Raw genomic sequence first — 16876 nt, 5'->3', positions numbered from 1 at the left:
TACGGTACAAAGATAGATGTTTTTCCTGTATCAATTTATTCAGTGGAATCCTGCTGTTTGTACAGATGAGTCCAGTGGGCGGTCCTACTAGTGATTGACAGCTATCTTTGCCTGCATGGTCATACAGGGAACTGTCAATCACTTAGTAGGACCGCCCACTGGACTAGTGTACATACGGCAGGACTTTTCACTGCATAAAATGCCAGTTTTGCTGACTCTCTTCCCACAGATATGTCTATCAGTCTGATCAACTTCTCTGCTCTACAACACCCCCTACAGATCTTATACCATTTCAGCATGACAGGTTCCTTTAATCACCTGCAGATGACATAAGTAGCCATGTTCTGTGTGGCTTACGGAGGGGCTTGATTGCTTGTCAGCTTCAAACAGGTTTCATTTCTTCTGATTCGTTGTAGCCGAGTTCTAAACTGTATTAAGAAATTCATTTCTCTGTTTATTTCTATTAGATGTCGGGGAAGCTTGGAACAAATGTGGAAAGTGTTCTTCAAGAAGTTGTCAGGAGGCTTCCACCGAGAGTACGGACTAATGCGGCTCTATCCATCTTCTCTTTATTAAAGGGAACCTGTCACCTTGGAGAATGCTATGTACCTGCAGGTATAGGGTTAATCTGCAGATAAATATTGTTACAATGCTGCCCGGCCGCCTTATTGATAGTGTAGATATCGGGAGAAAATTAACTTCTTTCCTCCCTGCAGCCGCCGGCCTTCACTCATCGTTGTGCACGGAGCGGCTACAGTCTTGGATCACAGCACCGCTCGCTATATCAGGGGCGACGGCTGTAAACCCGGCCCGGATTTTGATTGACAGCTTGCTCTGCACAGATGCGCTGCAGAACCACTTAGAATCTGAGTGAAGGAGTAGTATGTTCACAGATAGAGAATATGGCTCATCCACGTGCAGATCTGCTCCACGTCCGATTACATATTTGTGGGAGAAACCCTAGTGGCAGCCTCATATTTCTGACATGGATCCTCTAGCACTATTTGTGCACCTGCGGCTCCCAGCATAACTTGATGAGAGACCGTCAGTCTGCTGGGATCTGTAGTTTCACTACAGCAGGAGTGTCACAAGCTGCGGACCTCTGCTCACTCCAGCACTGGTCGGCATTTTCAGCACGTGAACGTACGCTATGCTTTCTGGAGACACAAGGGTGTAGATAATTTTATCAAACCCTTGACTGTAAGTTTGCTGAACCCTAAGTGGATTATATTGTTCCCACAGTTTCAGTTTTGGACCATTTAAGGGGAATTTAAAGGGTTCTGGCCACTGATTTTCCTTAAAGGGGATCAGTATCCCTGTATGTCTTTGTATATACTTGATAAAGACCTATAACAGGTCGAAACGTTATGTGATGGCGGAATAAACTTTGTCTTTTGGAATTCATCACTCTGCACTGAACGCGGTTTACTCACCTTTATCCCCCTTAACAGGATGTCTTATTTTTGTGTTTTAGTCCCAAGATTGAAAAGGGCAGCCCTCTTAAAGCCCTGCTGTTTGACTCCACGTTTGATCACTACAGAGGCGTCGTAGCAGCATCGCCCTGTGTGGAGGTGACGTGTGTAAAGGCAATAAATCATGTCTGCCCACTCTGGCAAGTGCTATGAAGTCAATGAGGTTGGCATACTGACCCCAGAGGAAGTGCCAGCCGAAAAACTAAGGTTTTTTTTATAATTTTATTAGCCTTTCCCTCTGTCTTCACCAATCAGCCCTCTGTATTGATGATCAGATCAAAGATCTAGACAGGGATTGTCTCACGCTGCATCTCCTTCCTGATTGTATCACTGAGAAGACAGAAGCTGCCCCATCCCATTCTCCAAGAAATGCAGAACCCAATGCATCTGCTGTCCGTGATCCGCTTATTGTCAGAGGACATCATTAGGGACTGCATTTTCTCATTGCTTAAGAAATTGTTAATTGCTGAATAATAAAACTGCAGCACCGCTCCATTTAAAGCAGTGTTTCCCAAGCTCCAGTCCTCATGGCCCCCAACAGGTCAGGTTTTCAGGATTTCCTCAGTATTACACATGTGATGAAAGTATCATCAAGGAATCAGGAATTCTCTCACCTGTGCAATACTATGGAAATCCTGAAGACATGACCTGTGGGGGGCCGTGAGGACTGGAGTTTGGGAAACACTGATTTTAAAGGGACTGTCAGCACAGAATGACTCTTGAAACCAAGTACAAGCGCTCCGTGGATCACGGCGTGGGCCAATCCTTTATATACACCTTCCCACCTGCTTGTTTTACCTCTGTCTCCTTCCTTCTCTGGTTCTATGAAGCCAGAGCTGTCAATCAAAGAAGAGGAGGGTGTGGATAGAGGGAAAGCAAGCAGGTGGGAAGGTGTATATAAATGATTGGCCCCGTCATGAAGCACCGAGAGTTGGGACTTAGTTTGAACAGTCATTCTGTGCTGACAGTCCCTTTAGGTGAACGAGATCCAGATGCAGCTCATTTCACCGCGTAAGGGTGTGTGCCCACTATGCGCCCACTACGCGTTTTTTAAGCGTTTCCGCAGCGGCAATTCCGCCGCAGGAACGGTTAAACGCTTGGTAGAAGGTCTGCAATGTTCCCCAATGATAATCCGCATGTGCTGTGCACATGCTGCGGAAATTTCCGCTGCGGATTATCATTGCGGAAAAATCCGCAGCACTACCAATTATTTTGCGTAAGCGCAAAGTTTTTGCCGCCATTGACTTGCATTGAATCGCTTAATATCCGCATGACTACATGTACACATGCGGATATTAAGCGATTCAATGTGCGGATGGTACCCGGGTCTGGAGAAGAGGAGACTCTCCTCCAGACCCGGGTACCATAGTTCCTGTTAAAAAACAAAGAATTTAAAATAAAAAATAAACCTTATACTCACCTTCTGATGGCCCCCGGTCTCCTTAGTGATGTGTCCTGGCTCCCCGGTGGCTCGCGATGGTCTAAAATTACCTTTCATGACGTCATTTAGTCATGTGACGGGTCGCATCGGATAAGGAGACCGGGGGCCATTGGAAGGTGAGTATAATGTTTTTTTTTATTTTTTACCATTTTTATTCTTTTTTTTAACTAACTTGGTCACACTATATAAAATCCATGCCGGTTGCATGGATTTATATAGTGTGACCAAGTTGTCAAGCACTTTTCCATGTGATGCTAAAATCGTTTGGAAAGCGCATGCGAAATCGCATGTGCAAAACGCGTGACAAACGCTTGTCCCTGGCTGAAAAAAACGCATGTAAAATCCACATGCCAGGGAGATACAGAAACGTTCAGGAAAAAACCGGAGCATTTCTGCATCGTGGGCACATAGCCTTAGAGTGCCGCTGTGCAGGCAAAGACAGCATCCCCCTCTTTCTGAGAATCAGTGGGGCTTGAAGGGGTATGGCTCCCCATCAGTTATAAAGCCATGTCATATCATCAATCATATGAGTGTTATGTGGCAATGGCATTGTCTTGACAGCCAAGGATCCTACTGAAGGCCTCCATGTCTTCCATGATTGTACAACTATGAAGCCCATCCCATAACTGGGATTAATATCAGATTGGTCATTTTACTCTACACTGTAGCGGTAAAGCCATTGGATGTTTTCGGGGACCTGAGCCTGCAAAGTTAAATTCTCCCGTTACATCATTTTTGGCTTCACCACATCTGTTCGTGTTAAAACTAAAAAAAATATCTTCTAGAAATCCTATCGAGAGGATGATGGAATGAAAAAGAAGAAAAAAGATGAAGCGGCAGAATCTCTGGAGTTTATTTTGTTCACTTTGCCTCACCAAGAAAAGTAATAAAAAGAGATCAGAAAATATTTAGAAAAACTACAGCTCTAACTGCAAAAAAAGCCCAGATACAACGAATCTACTGGAAAAAAAGCCCAGATACAACGAATCTACTGGAAAAAAAGCCCAGATACAACGAATCTACTGGGAAAAAGCCCAGATACAACGAATCTACTGGGAAAAAGCCCAGATACAACGAATCTACTGGGAAAAAAGCCCAGATACAACGAATCTACTGGAAAAAAGCCCAGATACAACGAATCTACTGGGAAAAAAAGCCCAGATACAACGAATCTACTGGGAAAAAAGCCCAGATACAACGAATCTACTGGAAAAAAAAGCCCAGATACAACGAATCTACTGGAAAAAAAGCCCAGATACAACGAATCTACTGGAAAAAAAGCCCAGATACAACGAATCTACTGGAAAAAAGCCCAGATACAACGAATCTACTGGGAAAAAAAGCCCAGATACAACGAATCTACTGGGAAAAAAAGCCCAGATACAACGAATCTACTGGAAAAAAAGCCCAGATACAACGAATCTACTGGAAAAAAGCCCAGATACAACGAATCTACTGGGAAAAAAAGCCCAGATACAACGAATCTACTGGGAAAAAAAGCCCAGATACAACGAATCTACTGGAAAAAAAAGCCCAGATACAACGAATCTACTGGGAAAAAAAGCCCAGATACAACGAATCTACTGGGAAAAAAAGCCCAGATACAACGAATCTACTGAAAAAAAAAGCCCAGATACAACGAATCTACTGGGAAAAAAAGCCCAGATACAACGAATCTACTGGGAAAAAAAGCCCAGATACAACGAATCTACTGGGAAAAAAGCCCAGATACAACGAATCTACTGGGAAAAAAGCCCAGATACAACGAATCTACTGGGAAAAAAGCCCAGATACAACGAATCTACTGGGAAAAAAAGCCCAGATACAACGAATCTACTGGAAAAAAAAGCCCAGATACAACGAATCTACTGGAAAAAAAGCCCAGATACAACGAATCTACTGAAAAAAAAAGCCCAGATACAACGAATCTACTGGGAAAAAAAGCCCAGATACAACGAATCTACTGGGAAAAAAAGCCCAGATACAACGAATCTACTGGAAAAAAAGCCCAGATACAACGAATCTACTGGAAAAAAAGCCCAGATACAACGAATCTACTGGGAAAAAAAGCCCAGATACAACGAATCTACTGGAAAAAAAGCCCAGATACAACGAATCTACTGAAAAAAAAAGCCCAGATACAACGAATCTACTGAAAAAAAAAGCCCAGATACAACGAATCTACTGGGAAAAAAAGCCCAGATACAACGAATCTACTGGGAAAAAAAGCCCAGATACAACGAATCTACTGGAAAAAAAAGCCCAGATACAACGAATCTACTGGAAAAAAAAGCCCAGATACAACGAATCTACTGGGAAAAAAAGCCCAGATACAACGAATCTACTGGGAAAAAAAGCCCAGATACAACGAATCTACTGAAAAAAAAAGCCCAGATACAACGAATCTACTGGGAAAAAAAGCCCAGATACAACGAATCTACTGGGAAAAAAAGCCCAGATACAACGAATCTACTGGAAAAAAAGCCCAGATACAACGAATCTACTGGAAAAAAAGCCCAGATACAACGAATCTACTGGGAAAAAAAGCCCAGATACAACGAATCTACTGGAAAAAAAGCCCAGATACAACGAATCTACTGGAAAAAAAGCCCAGATACAACGAATCTACTGGGAAAAAAAGCCCAGATACAACGAATCTACTGGGAAAAAAAGCCCAGATACAACGAATCTACTGGGAAAAAAAGCCCAGATACAACGAATCTACTGAAAAAAAAAGCCCAGATACAACGAATCTACTGGGAAAAAAGCCCAGATACAACGAATCTACTGGAAAAAAAAGCCCAGATACAACGAATCTACTGAAAAAAAAAGCCCAGATACAACGAATCTACTGGGAAAAAAAGCCCAGATACAACGAATCTACTGAAAAAAAAAGCCCAGATACAACGAATCTACTGGGAAAAAAAGCCCAGATACAACGAATCTACTGGGAAAAAAAGCCCAGATACAACGAATCTACTGGAAAAAAAGCCCAGATACAACGAATCTACTGGGAAAAAAAGCCCAGATACAACGAATCTACTGAAAAAAAAAGCCCAGATACAACGAATCTACTGGGAAAAAAAGCCCAGATACAACGAATCTACTGGGAAAAAAAGCCCAGATACAACGAATCTACTGGAAAAAAAGCCCAGATACAACGAATCTACTGGAAAAAAAGCCCAGATACAACGAATCTACTGGGAAAAAAGCCCAGATACAACGAATCTACTGGGAAAAAAAGCCCAGATACAACGAATCTACTGGAAAAAAAGCCCAGATACAACGAATCTACTGGAAAAAAAGCCCAGATACAACGAATCTACTGGGAAAAAAAGCCCAGATACAACGAATCTACTGGGAAAAAAAGCCCAGATACAACGAATCTACTGGGAAAAAAAGCCCAGATACAACGAATCTACTGAAAAAAAAAGCCCAGATACAACGAATCTACTGGGAAAAAAGCCCAGATACAACGAATCTACTGGAAAAAAAAGCCCAGATACAACGAATCTACTGAAAAAAAAAGCCCAGATACAACGAATCTACTGGGAAAAAAAGCCCAGATACAACGAATCTACTGAAAAAAAAAGCCCAGATACAACGAATCTACTGGAAAAAAAAGCCCAGATACAACGAATCTACTGGAAAAAAAAGCCCAGATACAACGAATCTACTGGGAAAAAAAGCCCAGATACAACGAATCTACTGGGAAAAAAAGCCCAGATACAACGAATCTACTGAAAAAAAAAGCCCAGATACAACGAATCTACTGGGAAAAAAAGCCCAGATACAACGAATCTACTGGGAAAAAAAGCCCAGATACAACGAATCTACTGGGAAAAAAGCCCAGATACAACGAATCTACTGGAAAAAAAGCCCAGATACAACGAATCTACTGGAAAAAAAGCCCAGATACAACGAATCTACTGGAAAAAAAGCCCAGATACAACAAATCTACTGGAAAAAAGCCCAGATACAACGAATCTACTGAAAAAAAGTTTTATAGCTTTTAGAAGGCAAGGATAAAAACAAATTGTAAAAGTGAAGATTATCCCACATGCACTTTGTCACCCAAGGATCTGCATAAACTGCAGCCGGCCCATCTCAGCACCACTTCTTTTGTTTGTGCTTTTTCCTTATTGCTTTCTGTGTCTTTTTAAAAGGGTTTTTCCATCATTTTTTTAAAGTAATTTTTTCCGATATCCAAAGCATTTAAAATTGTGTACGACCCTGTGCCGGATATAATAGAGCGACATTTTAGCACACTAGGAATATTCTTATAGTGCCACTAGATGGCGCTCTAATCCTGCATGCAGTACTGATGCTCCTGTCTGCTGCTTTCTATGAATATACATGGATGTTTGGTGCCCAGGAGAGAGCAGAGCTGAAAGGGGAATCTGTTATTAAAGCAAATAAAATGTCAATATTGTGTTATGGAAAGTTCTGCAAATTAAAATACAATTTTGTGTTTTTATTGCCATTCAATACAAATCTGTTGTGGCCGCACGATGGTTCTCAGCTTGTTACAGTGCGATTAGCAGAGCTCTCTGATGTGGTATTTAGGCTCTGGGAAGTTATAACATATATGTTGATAGATCCAAAATAGTTTTACATATATGTTGATAGATCCAAAATAGTTTTACATCCAAAATTCAGTGCTGACTAATGTCACAGCATTTCTGACTTAAATGAATGTAACTAGATGAAATACTATTTTTGCTGCATGCAGCCACCACCAGGGGGAGCTGTTGACATGTGATTATGTACAGCTAGTATTGTACCCAACCGCAGCAGTAGAAGTCTGTCTCCAGTGAGCGCCCTCTAGTGCCAGCTGTATATAGCTGTAGTGAACTCATGCAGTGCTGGGTCTCAGAGCCGTTGCTACCTTCTTTTATGGTAGATTTGTACCTGATATTCAATGTAGAATTTGATGAATCTGCACTAATTGTGAATATATATTACTCTCATTGTTTCTAAGATATGCTGGGCAAGTAGGTTATCTAATCGCTGGGATGAAGGACGCACAGGAAGCACAAATAGGAGACACTCTGCATTTACTGAAGCAGCCAGTGGCTCTGCCCGGCTTTAAGCCTGCGAAACCCATGGTGTTTGCAGGTGAGTTGAACCCTAATACTAATTAAATGGTTCCTGTACTTGATCTCATTCGATAGATAATGTGCAAAATCCCTTTATAAAGTTCAATTAAGTTGGAGTTACTTTTCAGGGGTTAGATAACCTAAAAGTGTCGGCCGGTAGGGTCTCCCTTCTGTCTAAGTGTAATTTGTCTCTAGCAGCAGAAACCCCCCTATATGGATTACCGGAAGTGGGGCTTGGCCTTTGTCTCTTTGCTCCTGCCTGTCAAACTGTATATGCAGGCTTAACAGAGATTCAGTCTTTCAGTTAATTGCAGGCATCTCATTAAGCAGTGTCGGAAGCAATACGTGCTGAGTAATGAGAGAAGGGATGTCCCAGGACCTATAGTGCTGACAGAATGCTGATAAAGAGCAATCGTCCACTTCAAAAGAGTGGATGGCAAGTTACAGAGCATGTGTATTGGTACTGTTCCAGGACATACTGTTTTATCTACAGTCCATTTAGAATCAAAACTCTGTTCTACATAATATTGTACATGGAACAGAGTATTATGCCAATGTAACTGCAACACGCATCGAAGTCAAAATCTCGGCAGAATTACACCTATAGCCCCCTCAGACTATGCAAAACACCAATTGAGCTTTAACAACTTCAGCTCAAGTGCTCAAAAACTGTGTAACGGGGTCAGAAAGCTATTGTACAGTATACAGTATATATTTTATTAGCGTAATATTAAAGACTGTATTACAAGAGCACTTAGTTCAAGATTCAGCCTCCAGATGGCGTGACATCAGAGATTAGACACATCTGCAAGAGCGTCCTCAGCAATGAATATATAGTCAATCACAGGGACTAGACGTGTAATGTATCAGTACAACAGTATAACGAGTGTTGTGTAGAGATGAGCGAACCCGAACTGTAAAGTTTGGGGTTCATACTGGACACCTAGCGTCCAATGCTGAACTCCAAACACTGGCAAGTCCGTTTTAAGAGTGAGAGACCTCCTAGCCCTTACTACGACCATTTTACAGCATCAAAGTTTGTGTCTCCATTGTCTTCTATGGGGTACGGGTTCAAGTTCTGGTACCCGAACCAAACTTTGGACTAAAGTTTGGTCGAAACCGAACATCCACGGGGTTCGCTCATCCCTAGTGTAGTGTAAATTCTACGTATTTTGCGCCTGAGTACCAGTAATGAGGAGATCCTTACCCATTATGTGCCTGCCACTCTCCTAAACACGCGTTTCACTTTTTTAGCTTCTTCAGAGGGTCACAGAGTATACCAAACACTGCCCCCCGGGCACCAGATGTAACCCACTGTATCAATTCCTTTAAGGCTAAAGTTACAGCTATAGAATAGATTGACCTTGACAATTCAAGTGCTTTCTTGTGGGAAGTATGTGCACCTCCCGATCATTTCAGTGGAGAGCGACCATTCCCAGCCACCTCTATTGAGAATCCATGACCGGCACAGGCGCTGTACCCTCGCCTGTCACACTTTAGTAATCCTACTAATTCCTTGTAACAGCCAGGAACGCCTCCATGATTGGATTAGGAGCGGTGATCACAGAGTAGATAAATGCCAGAGAACCTTTATTCTGCAGCCGCATCTTTCATCCCATTAGACTCGGCCTATTTTACAGAAGCCGAGATAATTGAGGAGAGATGTAAGGAAGGAACCTCCCGATCCTCCAGGACTAGTCAGCTCAGAGCCGTGACGTGTGGACAAGGTTTTTCTACATTGTGGGGAATTTAGGGAGCGCTGCAGCAAGGGGGTTGGTAATGACACGCCACCGTGACACATAATGCATGGACTGTCTCCTCTCATTTGTTCTTTGAAGCTTGTTTTTCTCGTGAGTGATGCTCGGCACATGAGAAAAGCCCAAACAATTAACATCAAATGGGTTTTCTGCGATTTGTAAAATCCTGCGCCCCGCTGATCCCCCGCTGCGGCTCCCCATAGGTGGATTATAATGAGGGCAATCCGGGCTACCGCCCGGGGCCTCCGGTCTCTATGGCCGGATTGCCCTCATTATATGTGCAGCCCCGCGGCACATACCGGACCACTCCCCCAGCAGCGGTGCACAGCCGCTGCTTCTTCTTCGGCCGGGCCAGCACTGCAGCAGTTAACTTCTCTCTGCTGGCCCGGCCGCGTCACTGCTAGGAGACACGACCCTGTGCGCGGCCGTGTCTCCTAGCTGTGACGTCACGCAGTGCGCGCCCGGCCTGCACTGCTACTTACCACCGGAGAGGAGCAGGAGCCAGGAGGACTGGAGCCGAGCCGGGGGATGGTGAGTGTGTGTCTGAGTGTGTGAGTTTGTCTGTGTGTATGTATGTATGTATGTGTGTGCAGGCAGATATCATTGTGTGATGTCGGTTTATATGTATTTTTGTGTTTCAAATGTGTTTATGCGTGTATGTATATGTCTGTATATGTTTGTGTGTGTGCGTGACTGCGTGCGGCCTCCTGCTGAGTATAGATGGCGCTGTGTGGCCAGGACGCATCGGATAAAGACACCGGGGGCCATCAGAAGGTAAGTATAATTTTTTATTTTATTCTTTTTTTACAGGTTCTATGGTACCCTGGTCCGGAGGAGAGTCTCCTTTCCTCCAAACCCGGGTACCATCCGCACATTGAAACTCATGGAATCTGCATGTACAGATGCAGTCATGCAGATTCCATGTGTTCCAATGCAAGTCAATGGCGGCGAAAGCGCCGCGCTTCCGCAAAATAATTGTTAGTGCTGCGGATTTTTACGCAATTATAATCCGCAGTGGAAATTTCCGCAGCATGTGCACAGCACATGCGGATTATCATTGGGGAACATGGCAGACCTTCTACCAAGCGTTTTTTAAGCGTTTCTGCAGCGGAATTGCCGGTGCGGAAAAGCTTAAAAAACGCGTAGTGGGCACACAGCCTAAAAAAAATTATTATAATTAATATTGTGCCAAATTAATTTCACGTGAACTATCACATGATCTATCACAGGGGATCATGTGACATGTCATACATACAGGTATATGTGCATGTGTGTGTGGGGGTGGGGGCCCGCGCCTTCTAAACTGCCCGGGGCACTTGCTACTCTTAATCCACCCCTGCGGCCCACCCACACCCACCACCATGCGGCCATACAATAATATAGTATTCGGATCTCACCCCATGGATGGATCCTTTGTATTTGCAATTGGTGGAGGAAGGGCATTGCTAACAATAGGAATTCCAGAGAATGGAGGACTTAACTACAACTCCCAGTATGTCCTTAGCAATGGTAAGGAGATACTGGGAGTTGTTACCAGTCATCATCAGACTGTGGACCGTATAGGAACCAATGTACTGATTAGATGCAAGCAGTGGAACTATTAAACGTTTAAAAAGTAACTTACATTTAGGGATATATATTCCATGATTTAGGTCCTATAATTTTGAGCAGATTAGTGCGAATCTGAGACCCTGATCACTCAGAAGATCTCTTAGAAGTGAAGAGGTGAGGAGACATGACTGTGACTTTCTGCTGCATTTGCTCCGCTCAGTGTACTCTCCTATCTACTGAGCGGAGCAAAGGATTGGGGTCCCCACAAATCTGCTCAGAATTAATGACCCTAAACCACATTAAAAAACGTCCCAAAAGTTGATTTACTCTTTAAGGTTAATTTACACATACACTGTATACGCCGTACACACACACACACTGTATACGCCGTACGCACCACACACACTGTATACGGCGTACGCACCACACATACACTGTATACGCCGTACGCACCACACACACACACACACACTTTATACTCCATACGCAACACACACACACTGTATACGCCGTACGCACCACACACACACACACATTGTATACGCCGTACACACCACACACACACACTGTATACGCTGTACATACCACATACACTGTATACGCCGTACACACCACACACACTGTATACGCCGTACACACCACACACACACACACTGTATACACCGTACGCACCACACACACACACACACTGTATACGCTGTACATACCACATACACTGTATACGCCGTACGCACCACCACACACACACTGTATACGCCTTACACACCACACACGCACTGTATACGCCGTACACACCACACACTGTATACGCCGTACACACCACATACACTGTATACGCCGTACACCACACACACACACTCTGTATAAGCCGTACACACCACACACACACACTGTATACGCCGTACGCACCACACACACACTGTATACGCCATACACACCACACACACACTGTATACGCTGTACATACCACATACACTGTATACACCATATGCACCACACACATACTGAATACGCCGTACGCACCACCACACACACGCAGTCTGTATACATCGTATGCACCACACACACGCACTCTGTATACACCGTACGCACCACACACACTGTATACGCCGTACGCACCACACATCCACTGTATACGCCATACTCACCACACACACTGTATACGCCGTACACACCACACACACACTGTATACGCTGTACATACCACACACACACTGTATATGCCGTACACACCACACACACACTGTATACGCCGTACACACCACCACACACACACACTGTATACGCCGTACGCACCACACATCCACTGTATACGCCATACTCACCACACACACTGTATACGCCGTACACACACTCTGTATACGCTGTACATACCACACACACACTGTATATGCCGTACACACCACACACACACACACTCTGTATACGCCGTACACACCACACACACACTGTATACGCTGTACATACCACACACACACTGTATATGCCGTACACACCACACACACACACACACACACTGTATACGCTGTACGCACCACCACACACACACGCACTCTGTATACACCGTACGCACCACACACACGCACTCTGTATACACCGTACATACCACACACACTGTATATGCCGTACACAGTGGCGTACTGCCAATGGCGGCAGACCAGGCGACTGCTATGGGGCCCGTGAGCCGAGGGGGCCCATAGCAGTCCAGGGGTGGATATACCGCCACCGGTGCAGCTGCGCCGGGTCCCCACCATGCAGCTGCACCAAGGGGCCCACAAGGTGCAGCTGCTCCCTGCACGCGGCGGTCAGGGAGTGATCCCTACAGCTCCGCTGCTGTCAGGAGGAGAATAGCAGCAGAGCTGCAGGGTTCATCCTCTGCTTCCTCCCTGACCCAGGCGCGCGCAGCTTGATGACGTCATCATGCAGCGCGCGCCTGGGTCAGGAAGAAAGCTGCCGGCAACCAGGAGGACGCTGCTGCAGGGGAGCGAGCTGAAGTAAGTTTTTTTTTTTTTTACTGAAATGCTGGGGAGGGGATGGGGCTGGGAAGAGCAATAATGGGGAGGATAGAGCTGGGGAGAGCAATGATGGGGATGGTGGGGAAGGGGAGAGCAATGATGGGGGTGCTGGGAGAGAGCAATGATGGGGGTGCTGGGAGAGAGCAATGATGGGGGTGCTGGGAGAGAGCAATGATGTGGGGCTGGGAGAGAGCAATGATGGAGGTGCTGAGAGGAAATGATGGGGGTGCTGGGAGAGAGCAATGATGGGAGTGCTGGGAGAAGCAATGATGGAGGTGCTGGGACAGAGCAATGATGGGGGTGCTGGGAGAGAGCAATTATGGGGGTTTCACTTTGCTTGTACTGTGAAGCCTTGTATGTTTTCCGTGTGCACATAGCCTTACAGTTAATTGGGGAGAGTCACAGAGACTGAATAATTTATATTATTGGCCGGTGCAGATTATAGTTAATGGGGGGCATAGTGCTGCTTATCACTTTATATTTTGATTACTAGGTGGTTAATAGTATATTAATGGGGGGTTACATATCTGTATTCAGGGACGCAGAGCGGGGGAGACACATCTATACATACAATATGTGACCTTGTTATTTTCTAGGCTGGAGATCATCGTGACAAGACGAGTCGTGGCTGGGAGATGTCGACATGAAGGTCTGACCAGACGGAGAAGAAGCAGCAGAAACCGACTCTGATCAGATGAGACGTCAGCGTTAAGTGCCTGGATGTAAATATTATTCTGTATCTGCACTGTGTGACTTGGAGGGATAATGTTATCTGTAAAATCCCTTAGGCTGTACTCTCACATTTGTGTGAAATGTCCGTGTGCTGCCAGATCTTTTTATCGGATGGTTCACGGACTCGTACAGTTTTATAGATCCATTCACACGTCCATGAAAATCACGGATCTGAGAATGAGATCTAAGAGGGTCAGAGAATGTCCTGTTCTGATCCAATATTGAGGATTAGAATAGGACATGCTCAATGCATCAGTAAAACAGGGCAGCACACCGACACTGCACACAGATGCAGGAATGTAGCCTTATTATGTATAGCACAGTCCCTTAGTATATAGTGCACTCACTTATTATGTATAGCGCCATCCTTAGTTATATAGTTTCCTCTTTTATTATGTGTAACACCCTCCCTTATTATGTACCATCCTCTCTAGCGGCTCACAGTTGGGGGATCATACTGTGTTGGGGACAGCATACTTTACCCTGGGAGTTGAGGTGGGGTACAGTAGGGTCATTATACTGTGCATGTGGAGGAATTCACCATGGGGGTATTATACTGTGTTTGGGGGGCCCTTTTATTGGCATCACACTTTATGGGGCAATGAAAGAGATCTAGGACATCAGCAGGAGGAAAATTACTATGTAAAGATGGAAAGTTGTGAGATCTGATCTTTGGTGACCCCGACAATTATTTAATTTTTTTTTTGGGGGGGGGGGGGGAATTAGAGCTTCTGCTATGGGGCCCCATGATTCCTATGTATGCCCCTGGCCGTACATACCACATACACTGTATACGCCATATACACCACCACAGACACACACTGTATACGCCGTACGCACCACACACACACATACAATGTATATGCCGTACGCACCACCACACACACGCACTCTGTATACACCCTGCGCACCACACACACACACACACACACACACATACACTGTATATGCCGTAAGCACCACACACACATACCCTGTATACGCCGTATGCAACACCACACACACTGTATACGCCATACGCACCCCCCACACACACACTGTATACGCCGTACGCACCCCCCCACACACACTGTATACGCTGTATGCACCACCACACACACTCTGTATACGCCATACGCACCACACACGCTCTGTATACGCTGTACGCACCACCACACACACTCTGTATACGCCATACGCACCACACACGCTCTGTATACGCTGTACGCACCACCACACACACTCTGTATACGCTGTACGCACCACACACACAATGTACACGGCATATGCACCACACACATTGTAAACACCGTACACACCACACACACACACTGTATACGCCGTACGCACCACACACACTGTATACGCCGTACGCACCACACACTGTATACGCCGTACGCACCACACACTGTATACGCCGTATGCAACACACACACTGTATACGCTGTACACACCACACACACTGTATATGCCGTACGCACAACACACACACTGTATACGCTGTACACACCACACACACTGTATACGCCGTACGCACCACACACTGTATACGCCGTATGCAACACACACACTGTATACGCTGTACACACCACACACACTGTATATGCCGTACGCACAACACACACGCACAACACACACTCTGTATACGCTATATGCACCACACACGCTCTGTATACGCCTTACGCACCACCACACACACTCTGTATACGCTGTACGCACCACACACACAATGTATACGGCATATGCACCACACACATTGTATACACCGTACACACCACACACACACACTGTATACGCCGTACGCACCACACACACTGTATACGCCGTACGCATCACACACTGTATACGCCGTACGCATCACACACTGTATACGCCGTACGCATCACACACTGTATACGCCGTACGCACCACACACTGTATACGCCGTATGCAACACACACTGTATACGCCATACGCACAACACACACACTGTATACGCTGCACACACCAAACACACAGTATACGCCGTACGCACAACACACACACTGTATACGCTGTACACACCACACACACTGTATATGCCGTACGCACCACACACACACACACACACACTCTGTATATGCTATATGCACCACCACACACACACTCTGTATACGCCGTACGCACCACACACACACTCTGTATACGCTGTACGCACCACACACACACTGTATACGCCGTACGCACCACACACACACTCTGTATACGCCGTACGCACCACACACACGGTATACGCCGTACGCAGCCTCTTGCATGGTACCACCAGCAGAACACTGTCGCAAACACGCCGCCGCCGGGATCAGCCGAATGATTCACTGACTGCCGCCATCTTTGTACAGGAGGAGCGCATGCGCAGTTTTAATGTGACCGCCGCTATCTGCCTGCACAAAGATGGCGGCGATCTGATTTACTGCGTGGGGAGACAGCTCAAACGGGACAGCACATGAGGGGAGAACACAGCACAGGAAGGAGAGAGAGAGCAGACAAGGGGGAGAGCACATGGGGTAGACAGGTCAAAGAAGAGATCACATAAGAGGAGAAGACAGCAGATGGGGGAGAGAGAAAGTGCACGGAGGGGAAAGAGACAGAGCACAGAGGAGAGACAGCTCAAACGGGACAGCACATGAAGGGAGAACACAGCACAGGAAGGAGAGAGAGACAGCAGACAAGGGGGAGAGCACATGGGGTACACGGGTCAAAGAAGAGAGCACAAAAGAGGAGAAGACAGCAGATGGGGGAGAGAGGCAGAGCACAGGGGGGGGGGAGACAGCTCAAACGGGACAGCACATGAGGGGAGAACACAGCACAGGAA

The sequence above is a fragment of the Phyllobates terribilis genome, unplaced genomic scaffold (assembly GCF_046119375.1).
Source record: "Phyllobates terribilis strain yellow unplaced genomic scaffold, ASM4611937v1 Scaffold_464__1_contigs__length_1435170, whole genome shotgun sequence".
Lineage (NCBI taxonomy): Eukaryota > Metazoa > Chordata > Amphibia > Anura > Dendrobatidae > Phyllobates > Phyllobates terribilis.
The sequence above is the reverse complement of the archived record's forward strand: the minus strand, read 5'-3'. Positions refer to the sequence as shown.